This window comes from Archocentrus centrarchus, chromosome 11 (genome assembly GCF_007364275.1).
Source record: "Archocentrus centrarchus isolate MPI-CPG fArcCen1 chromosome 11, fArcCen1, whole genome shotgun sequence".
NCBI lineage: Eukaryota > Metazoa > Chordata > Actinopteri > Cichliformes > Cichlidae > Archocentrus > Archocentrus centrarchus.
The window spans coordinates 22,972,417-22,986,268 of record NC_044356.1 but is presented as its reverse complement, the minus strand read 5'-3'; positions in this window follow the sequence as shown (position 1 = coordinate 22,986,268).

Genomic DNA, 13,852 nt, shown 5'->3' with positions numbered 1-13,852 from the left:
TGAGGCGCAGGCGATACAGTCCTCCATCCTCTTTTCGCGAGCTGTGGATACTAACCAGTCCAGCCACATGTTTCCTTGTCCATATCCAGTCGCAAGCTCTATTGCTTCTTGCGCTGTGAGCTTTGTATAATCGGTTACTTTGACTCGCGAATCTACCACCGGTTCTATCTCAGTCCTAGTTTTGTTCATCATGGAATTTGCTTACGAGGTTTGCGTTTGTGCTTTTCCAATAAAATTTATTTTGATTATTCCCTGTGCGCCAGCCCCTGTCTGATCTGCACCTAAAATTAAATATAAAACCTTGGGATCGTAATAAGACTGAGGAAAAAAACCCCCAGTCATTCGGTCAATACTTAACATTACCGGATTCACATTCTGCTGTCCCGATGTCCCTTGCAGAATTTTCGGAAATTTTATCTGATAGGCCTTTCTTTGGGGACCATAAGAATAATTTGGGGTCCAAAAGGGACCCGTCCATGCTATTACCTGTCCCCAATCCGAACATAAGCTATTTAGGCATCCTAAGGGCCCACAGGGTCTGCTCCCTCTAGAACAATCAGCTTGTACTCCTGGGGCCGCACACAAATACAAGTCATAACCCCACCAAATTACTGATCTCCCGCCGCAGTCAATTACGTCACAAAGATCAAAATGGAATGATTGAGGTGTACCCTCTACATAATTAATTTCTACTCCCTCATAACGTTTTAGACATGTGTCAACCGTCTTCGGGCTGGCGTTCACGTTACATTTGTTTCTTTTCAGCCCACTTGTGACTGGCTCCAGTCTGGATGGCTCCTCTCCTTTCAGGTCCCTAATCTGGTTCTCGAGTAGGGCAATGGAGTCCTCACCTTCCTGTAACACATCTTTCCATTCACATATTAGCACAATCACAGGAATACTACAAGCAATCCCTATGCCAAATACTCCAAGCATGGTCATCAATTTCCAGTTATCATATATTTTGCCAGTCATAATGAGTTATGTGTGGTGAAATTATCTGTTATTCTGGTGTCACTTGCAATTGTCTTTACGTCGATCTTCTGTCTTCAGATCCCTCCTTCCGGAGGAGATCACGTTGCTGACTTAGGGTGGACTACCTCAGCCAGAGACTGTACTTGGGGATTATTCTGCCCCATATGTGGAAGATCCTTGTTGGGGTCACCAGCAGATGACCCTTTCAACACGCTCTGGATTTCTTGAACCGTTCTTCCTGGTTCTTCTGCTGGAGCGCACTGGCTCCAGTGGTAGCAGGTGTCTCCTTTCCCTTGTAGGCGCACGGCATGCGACGTTCTCTCGACCACCCGGTGGGGTCCTGTCCACCTGGGCTCTGACCACTTCCTCTTAATGACCTTCAGAAGGACCCACTCTGCTGTGTGTGGCTCCCCCTTTTGGCCTCCCGTCACTCCGTCGTGCACCTGTGAAACAAAACCTGAAAACAAAGCTTTAAGTTCATCACAATATGATTCGTACTGGAAATTGGTTATATGTTGCCCTTCCCCAGGAATAGCTGCTGTAGGGCCTGGGAACTGTCTACCTGCCAACAGTTCAAATAGTGTAAACCCTGTCACTTTGTTAAGTGAGCTCCTTATTTATAACAATGCTACTAATATAGGGGTGTAACCCAATCAATTTTACTCTGTACACAGATTCTAGCCAATTTAGTTTTTAGATTTTGGTTCATGCGCTCAACTTTGCCCTAAGATTCTGAATAATTTTTGCTATCCCTTCTGCGTGTTGTGTGCACACCAGGTGCCTTCTTTCTAATGGGTCCAGCATCACGCTTTAATACATCAAAATACCCCTTCTCCCCCTTTGTTTCTGATACAGGACACCATGTTGTCCTGTACAGAAACATCCAAGAAAAAGAGAAAAAAAAAGAGAATGCGCAATCTGGAAGAACCAGGTCTATACAGGAAAACCATTTTTGTGTGAGAAGGAGTGATAAGAGAGCGGTGTAGGGATTTGGCACCAGTCGGGTGAGAGTTACCACAATTTTATTTACGGCCCGCAAATCATGAGCCATTCAGTACTTTTTTGTACTTGGAGAGTAAGTGAATCCGGGGATCTGTGTCGGGACCCAATCTGTTAGGCCACCTGTGCGTTTCATCATGGGCCCTAATTCTTTAGCCGCGTGTCCTGAATCTAATGCCAGCGAGACATGTGGAACAGATGTCTCCGCCATCATATACCAATTTTGTTGATCGGTGGTGAGAATAACCGCCGCTGCGACTCCCTCAGGAGCCACGTATAAATCAAATACTACTACCTCCCATTGTTGACCCTCCAGCTCGGCAAAAGCGTCTTTATACCAAACTATATCATCTCGATCATAGAACAACGTGACATGGGGAGGGTCAGGCAGAGAGACATATGGTCCCAATCCAGCGATCCAGGATTCCCACCTACGAAACAAAGTCAATATGCCTGTCTGTGTTGGCGTTTCTGGTTTCAACAAAGCCCAGTAAATGTCAGAGTTTGTGGCACCCCAGAGAAGCCGACAACGTCGACTGTCTTATCCGACAACGGTGTCAGTCCAGATAATTGTCTTCTTATGGAATGAGTTGCTCCTGTATAAACCAGGAATGGCATTGTTTTGCCTGCCACCATCACTGGGAGAAGTGGTTCTGCCATTCCCTCTTCTCCGTGGCCTCCCTGTGGGGTGTGTCAATACTGTCCTGGATCCAAACCCCAGGTGTCCTCCCACAGGGGATACTGGCCCCCTGGAGCCTGGTTCTGCACTCCTGGTGCAAACCAGAGATCGGGTGCAGCCTGTGGATTAGGCGCTATCCACCCTCCTGGGCGTTGTGGTGATGCCCATGTATTCAGGCGAGGGTTGCCACGCGCTCTCCCATGGCTTGCTGGTCCTTGTCTGTTCATAGGGCAGCTCCTGACCCAGTGACCCATCTGACCACACCGAAAACAGGCTAATGCACAAGGTGGTCCCCCTGGTCCACCAAACGGTCTCAAAAGTCTCCCCCTCGGAGCCCCCCACCCACGCTGTGAGTTTCTCTGTGGAAATGGTAGCCGATGACCGGCAGGATCCGAATCCGGATCCAAATCCAGCCAATTCGGTTCTTCTGGGTTCGCCATGCGAACCACCATTTGTTTTGTGGTCTGTTTACTGTTTTTCTTTAACTCAATCACTTTTTGTCTTGCTTTGCTGAGTTGGAGTTTCAACAATTGAACCTGTAAATCCTTCACCTTACTGGATTCTTCATCTTTTGTGTCTTTGTGTCACTGCATATAGTGTACTAAGTGTCTTTCCCATTTGGTATCCTCACACCCTGGTATATCAGGATTATTTTGCATCAGTTCCTTAATTTCCCTTGGCATTCCCTCCAGTACCACCTTCCTGAACCACTCTTTATTCGCTCCTTCTTTATCAGGATGAGCACCTGTCTCTTGGAGCCAGGAGTCTTTAGCCTTATCCAGATAAACTCTAGGGGCCTCAGATGTGTCCCACGTGAGTTTAGGAATGATTGAAGCTACATTCCTAGGGAAAACTTCCCTCACTCGTTTTCCACCCCTCTTTTTGTCCTTTGTGGTCTCTTTCTGTTTTTTCATTACCGTTACCAATTCTTCAATTTGCTCATTAACCATTTTCCACTCCTTCTCCATGTTATCCTGCTTTCCTTCCCTGTCCTTAATTTATTCTCAATTACTCTGATATAAGTTTTATTTATTATTATTTTATTTATTTATTTATCTATTTCTTATTTATTTATTATTATCTTATTATCTTTTCTTTTCTTATTTTATATATTGTTTGTTTTATTCTATTTCGTTTTATTTATTTTTCTTTATTTGATTTTATTTTACTGCTTATTTTGTATTGCCTCGGCTTTTCTTAATCCTATATACGTATGTATATGTGTGGGTGTATGTGTGTGTGTGTGTGTGAGTGTCCCCTTTCTGACTTCTCCTTCAGCACCCTACTCGCAGGGACTTCCGCCCCTGAGAGTCAGTTTGCGCTGTCTGTCGAGGAGTTCACTTCCTCTTTTCTCGCAGCGGACCGCGCCCTGGTCTGCCCGTTCTCCTTTGTTCTCTTTTCACTGTACAGGTTTTTTACTCTCGACGTCTTCTCCTATGTTTTCCTTTTTTTTCAACGCATCTGCTTCCCGAGGCGTACTCCAACAGACCAAGATCGTGCTCTCGCTGCGATCTCGCTGCTGCTTCCGCGCTCGTTAAACCACATTCATACCACGACATGCACTTTCATTCTTCCCGATATATCTTATAACAAAACAATTTTCCCTCGAATGGTTTTCTCTTATGATACTTGGGGTTTTTTGTCAATAATTACCCCGGGCCTTCCACCCTTAAATATGCTTGGAATAGATCTAATCTACTCCTGGCCTTTCACCCATTATTTTAATATTTTAATCTTCAAAGGAGCTCCAATCCCTTTAGGTCTTTCACCTGGTCAATCCCACCGGCCCCTGACCGCGTGGACCGAACCCACGTCTGAATTCAATTGGTGATGACCAATCGCTGAGCAAAATTATCTAATATTCGAAGCCGCTCCAATCTCTTCGGGCCTTGCACCCAGTCAATACCACCGACCCCAGGCCGCGTGGAACCGAGCTCACGTCTGAAACTTGGTCGGCGACGACCAATCGCTGAGCAAAATTATTTCTTCCTATTTCACTTTTTCCCTTTACACTAAACCATTCATTAAGTAACACAATATTTCCTTTCCTTATTTTACTTTCTTTTTATTTATCCCGACATTCTGCATTATTAATGTCCTTTTTAATTTAGAAACACGGAAATTAAACGTGATCCGACCACTATTTTAAAATACTCAATCGGCAGACATTCGGTAAAACAGGTTTCTGCCTTACCTTCTCATATTTCGCACGCGGGGTCAGATCAGTTCGTTTCCCAGTTTGTCTGGCTCAAACCGCCCTCTCCAATTTGTCCTACCTTTTCCTGCCTTTATCCCCGGACTGAGCCCCCAAAATTGTTGGAACGATTGGAAACCTCCGCCTCGTTTCCTCCCGGGATCGTTTAATAAAGGAGGGTAAAAGTCAGACTTTCAGTTTCATTCATAAAAATTTATTAATCACCACACATAATACATGAGGGCCAAAAATAATGCAGAATTAAACAAGCATGCTTGGAGATTGCAGTTAATATCCCTTACTGCAATTAGGCTAAGCTCACTGCAAATCTGACTGTCTGTGCGCGCCCCCGTTCTTTATGGTTCAAGCCATAAAACCTATGGAATTGTTCACCTCTTGGGCCAACTCTTCTCTCTCAGTTATGCGACCCCCCACTCCTAGTCTCCTTGCTGCATCTCTCCAGACTTCTTAAACTAACAAACACAGTGTGCTCCCCAGTAAGCCTTGCATTCCTTAAATCTGCAATAATCAATTCCCTCACTGACTATAACCTCAGTTGAAGTCAGCATCACTCCACCCGCACTATAAACCGTGTGAGTAGAGCACCGCTTTCCCCTCCTGAGTCACCTGACGGTTTGCCAGAATCATTTCGATGCCGTCCAAACGTCTTTTTCCATGGCCTCACCGAACTCCTCCAACACCAAGTTTCTGCTTCGGCCACCGCCCGAGCCATGTTCCGCTTGGCCTGTCGGTACCCGTCAGCTGCCTCCAGAGTCCTAGAGGCTAACCAAGCCCGATAAGACTCCTTCTTCAGCTTGATGGCTCCCTTCACCTCCGGTGACCACCATCTAGTTTGGGGGTTACCACCACGACAGGCACCAACCACCTTGCAGCCACAGCTCTGAGCAGCAGCCTCAAAAATGGAGGTGCAGAACATGGCCCATTCGGAGTCATTGTCCTCAGGATCCCTCAGACTGCTGTCGAAGTTCTGCTGGAGGTGGAAGTGGAAGATCTCGAGGACTGGGGCATCTGCCAGGTGTTTTCAGATCACCCTCACAACATGTTTAGGTACGCCAGGTCTGTCCAGCATCTTCCCCCACCACCTGATCCAACTCACCACCAGGTGGTGATCAGTTGACAGCTCAGCTCCTCTCTTCATCCGAGTGTTCAGAAGATACGACCGCAGATCTGGTGATACAATTACAAAATCGATCACTGACCTACGACCTAGGGCAGGGGTAGGGAACTCCAGGCCTCGAGAGCCGGTGTCCTGCAGGTTTTAGATGTGTCCCTGATCCAGCACACCTGAATCACATATAGAAGTCATTAGCAGGACTCTGGAGAACTTGACTGCAGACTGAGGAGGTAATTCAGTCATTTGAGTCAGGTGTGCTGGATCAGGGACACATCTAAAACCTGCAGGACACCGGCTCTCGAGGCCTGGAGTTCCCTACCCCTAACCTAGGGTGTCCTGGTGCCACGTGCACTTGTGAACATCCTTATGTTCGAACATGGTGTTCATTATGGACAAACTGTGATTTGCACAGAAGTCCAATAACAAGACGCCATTCGGGTTCAGATCGGGCAGGCCATTCCTCTCAATCACCCCCCTCCAGGTCTCACTGTCATTGCCCACGTGAGCACTGAAGTCTCCCAGCAGGACAATGGAGTCACCGGATGGAGCACCCTCGAGCATCCCACCCAGTGACTCCAAAAAGGGTGGGTACTCTAAGCTCTCATTCGGTGCATAAGCCCAAACAACATCCAGGACCAATTCCCTGGCCCGAAAACTGCGGTGAAACTCCTACCGGTGAAAACTCCGGCATACAGGCAGCAAGCTGGGAGGATGCAAGAATACCCAACCCAGCTCACCACCTCTCACCAAGGACAACTCCACACTGGAACAAAGTCGAGGATATTTCTGCCAATTGGATATTTAGGTGAGCGTAAGTGCGTAAGTAAGTGCGTTAGATAGATAGATAGATAGATAGATAGATAGATAGATAGATAGATAGATAGATAGATAGATAGATAGATAGATAGATAGATAGATAGATAGATAGATAGATAGATAGATAGATAGATAGATAGATAGATAGATAGATAGATAGATAGATAGATTACTAGTGCCTAAATGCCCCTTAGAGAAGTCTGATTAACTGATAGAGAAGTCGGGGTTACTCAGAGCTAAAAAAAGCACTGATAATCCTTTCCCCAGGATCACAGTTTTTAGGTGCTGAAATTAGGAACTTCAGTTCATTATCAATTCAAAATAGGCAGCTTATTCCCTCTGCACCAATCAGTGAAACGATGTGCATATCAGGCTGTAATTAAAATTGTTAAGTTATTCTCGGTATATGCTTCACAAAATGAAAACTTTGCAATAATTATTCAGCAAAATGTTTGCAAAAAGAAAAAACAAATGCCCCACATAACCAAAGGTAAAAATAGAACTATAAGGCCATTTAGTCAATCCTCTGGAGTGTATTATTATTCAGTATTTTCTATGTATGCCATTTTATTTTCCAAAGAGTGCACTCATATTCACTGGGCTTTATTGTTGAGAAAAAAGATGCAATTAGATGCCAGATGCCTGACTGACAACTCGGCTGATAACACATTTTGTCTGTGACTAAAATAAATCTTTCAGCGTCTCATTACAAGCTGACCTCAGAAAAAATAACTTTCTTTTTTGTAATTTATCAGGATGAAAATAAAACACTCTAAAAAAGAAAACCAAAAAAAAACAGAAAACAAAAACACAATTGGTAATGGCCTCCCGCCTAACGTGTCCATGCCTCTCTCTCTCTTTCTCTCTCCTCCTGACTGTCAGTCCATTTTTCCTGCAGGCTAATTGTGATTGGCTGATTAAAACAATTAAAGAGATAACGAAATCCAATCAACTATGGACGTAAGCATCATGCAGATATGTGGACCACCTGGAATATGTGCTGGATGATTTAAGCATTTGCCCAAAAGCTGCAGAATAGATAAGACCAAAACACAGGGGAAAAAAAAAAAAAGACTGATCAATACATGTCCATTTGAGTTGTGTGCAGACGTCCAAATGAAGAGATTATGGTTGGGGAAAAAAAAAAGAAAGAAAAAATCAAAAGCAACATAAATCAGGGGAGTATATACTGTTGTTTCCTTTAAAAAAAAAACATATACTACATATTCCAATTCTATTCCAATTCTTCTGTTGCTATTACAATAAACTGTGCTGCAGTACTGCAGCTGCTCCTTTCCTCTCTATTTTCACCTTCCTCTCTACCATATTTTTATTATTCACCTTTAGTCCAGTGTTATTATGCAGCTTGTTCCTCTCTGCTTCTCTTTTTTTTTTTTTGCACACATTTAGCAGGCAAAGTAGATCTGAGACACCCAGATGTTTGTTGAACTGGAAGCCTGCGTTGGCAGCAGCTGCCAGCCCATCACAGAAGAAAAAAGACAGGAGGCAAAAATATCAGCCTGCAGTTTAACTTTAAAATCCTTTTCTTTCTTTCTTTTTTCTCCAGCTTGCTTCCCACATCCTCTCCATCACTTTGTTTTCTCTCCAGGAAAAAAAAGGGGAACTGATTGCAGCACTCATACACATGCACAGATGTGCTATGACCAAGCGATAGTCTTGACTTTGAAATGTTTGTGGAGTGCACATTAATTATGGTTTGCAGTGTGTCTCTTTAGCTAATACACCCAAATTTATATCACCAACCTGGCAGATTGTGAAAAGCCTATCTCTTTCACAAACACAGCTGATAAACCCAGGAGTCATTTACATTTTTTGGTAGCCATTAACTCCAGTTTCAGTGCTTGTCCTCCATTCTGCACTCATCTTCCAACATCTATTGTCTACTGTCCCAATTTTATTTCTTAACATGTAAAATGGCATGAGCGTGAGCAGTGGCTGAAGGGTGGGAGCGAGCCACAAAGACACAGAGAGAGATAGAGGAAGAAAGAGGGAGCCTGGCAGGAGGCGGAATCCATTTGGAGCACTTAGTCAGCCAAGAGACCCCAACAACAAAATTGAGACGGGGAAAATGACCAGCAGGCAGCAGACGCTATGCCAACCCAAGCTTCCAGTGGAATGAAAATAAATTGAAGTAAAATGTAACCTAGAAATAACTAACTGGTGCATGCAGGCGTGTCTGTTTGGCTTTCTGTCAACAAGCGGCTTCCATTCGTTCTTCAAATGCCATTTTGTTTCTACCACAATTATAACACAAATGTAAGAATTTTGTGAAAGCTTCACAGTGCTGTGTCTCTGTTTTTCAATGTTTTGGAAAATGACACTAGCTGAGTCAGCTCTACATGTGGGCATCGTGGTGTCGATCAGCGCTACCACTAAATTTGTGCCTTTTTCCAGGTTTTTTTTTTGATTATGCAAGCATCAAATAGGCACTTCTTAACTATAAAACAATTAATATATCAGATTATATTTTATATTACACATGCAATATTTGACACAAAATACATTCTTATTTTGTGTCAAATATCAAGCACTGTAGTCAGCTAGAGTCTCTCATCCTGCGAGTGGAGTGCGGCTGGTAGTCCTTGTATTCCTCTGCAGCCTTGGTGAGTTTGATACAGTGGCGCATGAAGTAGTTCTCCACATTCAACAGCTTCTGCTTGGAGTTGAAGTCTGGTCATGTATGAGAGACTCACTCGAAAAGCAGCATACCCAGCAAGCCCACTGGCAGGGATTCTCTAGATGGGAAGAGGCAGGGCTAACTGGTTAGCAGCGAGCAATCTCTCAGGAACCGACAGGAAAACTAAAATATACCTGAACAGCCTGCCAAAGTAAAGTATGTGTGAGAAAGCCTGTTGCAACAGTAAACCAGAATTGCCAGTACAACATCATTTTTTTTCATTCTATCAAATACCAGCTTAATAAATCCAATATGCTTTCTGTGTTGTCAGAACAGGTGGTTAAATGCTCCTTAAAGCAAAAGATGAGTTTACCTGAGCTACACATTACAAACCAAACCAGATTTATTTAATCATTTTACACTTAAAAGTTGGTTAAAGTAGAATAGGAAACAAAGCCTTAATGATGTTCTTAGAGAGAGGGTTACTATACTGTAGACCCAGTGTATTGTGAAAAAGGGATTGAGAGTATCTACTGCCTCACTGAGGCAAATAATGGATCCAAAGCCCCTGGTTTGTGATGCTGAAACAGAGTCTAGCCAGCAAACAACTGCAAAATCTTCACAAAGCCTGTGCAAGCTTTTAAGATGGCTAATGATGAGCATCTTTTGCAGCCGATTTCTCATCTGCCGTTTGTTGGGTGGAATAAAGCAATTTTATTTCCAGGCAGCATACCTAATCCAGTTCATGGTAAAAAAGGAGGCTGGCAGCCATATGTCTGCTCTGCTCAGCTGCAGTTCTGCTTATCGGGCTGGATAAAGTCCTGCAATTTTGACATTCTGTCTCAAATGTCTGAACAGTGAGCTGCGAGGGCCCATGAAGCACACCAGAAAAGTCATCTTTACCATAAGCCTCCACACAGACACAGTGAGAGACAGAGACCTAGTCAATTATCAGACCTGGGGTGGCCATCAATCCTCATATAACTGTATGCTGGAAGTCCAGCTTGTGAATTAGAAAGACCAGTGCTCTGCTGACATAAGGCCTGACAGGCATACCTACTGTAGAAGTAAATTCAAAGAGTTTTTGGTATTTAAAAAAAAAAAAAAAATTGTGGTCAAAAAAATTAATATTTTAAATAACGTTCACTCACTTACACTGTAAAAAAAGATATACCATATTTACTCAATAAAATTGAGGCAACAGATTGCACGCAATATTATTAATTAAATATAATCTTGTTTGTAATTGAGTAAATTTTAATTAAATGAGACCCTTTGAAGTTAACCATTTAATATGAGTAGATTTAATTAAAATACATAAAGGAATTAATTAAAACCTAAACAAAAATATTGAGTAGATATCAAAAAGAGAAATGTCTAAATTAGTAAAAAGTACTAATAAAACATAATTAAATTCTACATACAAGTACCATGTAATTGAGTAATAATGATATATCTTAATCAGTGAATTTACTTGAATTTACTTAGTGGATTTAATTAAATCTAAATATAATTCTTACTTAGATATATTGTGTTTATCTCATGACCCACATTTTAAGGTGAGATTACAATGGGTACCACGAAGTACAGAGTAAATAAAACTCAATTAACAGAACACACATTAAATTCTTGCCAAAAGTAACACTTTTAATTATAAAAATTGTAGCATTTCATTGCAAACTTTTACAAATGCTGACCTTGAACACTATTTTTGTGAAAACAAAAATGAGTACAGTTGCCAGAGGACCTGTCGAGAAGAACTAAAAAACGTTAGGGCATGGCTACACTGTCCTACTGACATAAATTTACAAATAAATTAAATGCTTGTGACAAATAAGAGAGGAGACCATTTATGGTCATTGTATAAACTGAAATAATTGTCTTATCTTAAAGAAAAATCCTATGCTTGCTTCCTCACCTTAGTGAGCCGCTAAATTATATCAGTTATGATCTTAAAGAGAAGCACAAATCCTTGAAAAGTACATATGCCATGTAAAAGAACAATTTGTAAACATTTTTACCTTGAACCAACCACAACAGAATTTTTTAAGGGGTATTCAGAACGATGTCCTAAGCAGAACCTGCAAACGTAAGGACCTGTAAAGCTTTCAATAAGTCCACCAAGAGAGTGCGCACCAAGATTGTCTGCTGCCATACAACATACTGTCCCTTTAAAATTCTTTCCATCACTGGCAACAAAAACTCTAGACATACAAAACTCTTCTTTTTAAGACACAAATCTTTTGAGAGGCGCTAACACAATATCATAGCCAAATCTTTTAGCACCAACAGCCTTGCAGAGACTAGACCAGTTTATTGCACAAAGTATAGAGCGCAATCCAGGTGGTATATTTGCTAATACCCAATAAACAGCTGTGATATTGTTTTTTACACAATGTTCCTAATGGAATCCTCAAAATAATCAATGTGGAGAATGAATGCTATTCTTGGTTCCTCTACAACGAAAAAAAATAGTTTTGTCTGAAATATTCCCCATCTTGAAATGATTCATTCTGAATGGATGAGCTTAACCTCAAGTGAAATATCCTTATTGGTCAATATATGCTGCAAGGTAGAAGGGGCAGGGCATGTATTTGGAGCTGAGATTCTCCTGCAAATCAAGAGCATACTCCACTGGCTAAAATTACAAATAAATTAAATGCTTGTGACAAATAAGAGAGGAGACAATTTATGGTCATTGTATAAACTGAAAGAATTGTCTTGTCGAAAAGAAAAATCCTATGCTTGCTTCCTCAGCACAGTGAGCCATTAAATTATATCAGTTATGATCTCAAAGAAAAAGCACAAATCCTTGAAAAGTGCACTTGCCCCAACAGAAAACATGTAAAAGAACAATTTGTACATAAACATTTTACCGTGAACTGACCACAACAGAAATTTCACTGACATTTGGCACCTTCAAACATTCAATTCTCAAGCTTTGTTAAAGCTGAACCTTGTGGGTCGCACAAAAGTGTGCGACCATAGTCTCAGTTCAAGCCAGAAGTTTGCTCTTGAGGGACTGGACTTTCTTTGACAGCTTTGGTGCATCCAGTTCCAAGAAAAGTTTTTGGAATACCTCAAAGGTGTACTTCAACTGCTTGGGATAGTCGAGATTCAGTGCATAGGTCAAGCCCAAGAGGAGACAGCAAGTCCTGGCAATATCTCCAAGTCCTCTGATGACTTCCATGCCCTCAATGACAACTCCAATTTCCTTTGGGCTGTCGCTTGTGGAGGCTATGTCCTTTGTGATCACAGTTATTGCCACTACAAGCTGTTCAAGTTCCTCCAAGTTCTCGGTGTCCTGCAACATGAAAATGTAATCAGTGCCATAGCATAGAACTTTATTTTTAAAGTAGCATATCACTTAAAAAAAAAACTGCACAACACATCACAAAGATTTTTAATAAAGAGCTCTATGTCACCCATGTCAATGTAAGGGTGAATGACAAATTAAAGCAAAATTTTAAGTTCATGTTTATTTAGGGCCCTTATTCACTGTTCACTGATCACTCATGAAAACCAGAAGGAGTTGATCCACCAGCAGCCAACAACTTCAGTGCTCCTTAGAATTGATTCAACAGACTGAAGCTGTTCTGGTAGGGCAAAAATTAAAGAGTACAAAAACAGTTTTGGTTACACATCACATACCAATGTACTTGACAGCCTCTAATCAAGGAATTACAATCCTTGAATTAGGTTAATGCAAATTAAGTTCACCTACACTGAACTCTTTGATGAGATGTTCCCCATGCTCTCCAAGGTATTCTATAAGGCACCGAAGGACAACCTCTCTGGCCGTCTCAACCGTAGGGCACGTGGAGTTCTGGAGAGGAATGCAACAACTGATAAGCCAATCATAAAAACAAAACAAAAAAATCACTGTAGATGTTCTATCAATTCGTAAATGTCAACACATAACACTTAGGGGACAATTCTGGTTTTGTACAACCTAGATCCTATTTTTGTGATTTTGGTCATCATGTTTTTAAATTCTGATAGTATTTTACTTGCCTGCTTCACTATAGAGTTAAATATACATTTAGTGAATCCTTGAGTTCATGGCAGTATTTTTGTGTATGTGTGTGTTTCCTGTTCTTATAAATGGAGTCAGTGCAGTGTCATAATTCTGTTAGTTCTGATATTACACTGCTAAAAAACAAACTTCATTCCACAGCACCTTAGTTTGAAGAGTTTGTGTGGTCCTTTTAGCTTTGTAATGCCTGGTCTGTGAAAGGTACTACATAAAAAAACTTTACAATAATATCGAACACATGGTGATAAAATGATAACTGCTATCTTGAAATGGAGCCTAAAGTCAAATATATACTGACAGCACCTAAAATCCCAATCACTGTATAGAGCGGTTAACTCCATAACCACAAAACTCACAAATAGATAAATAAAGAATTATAA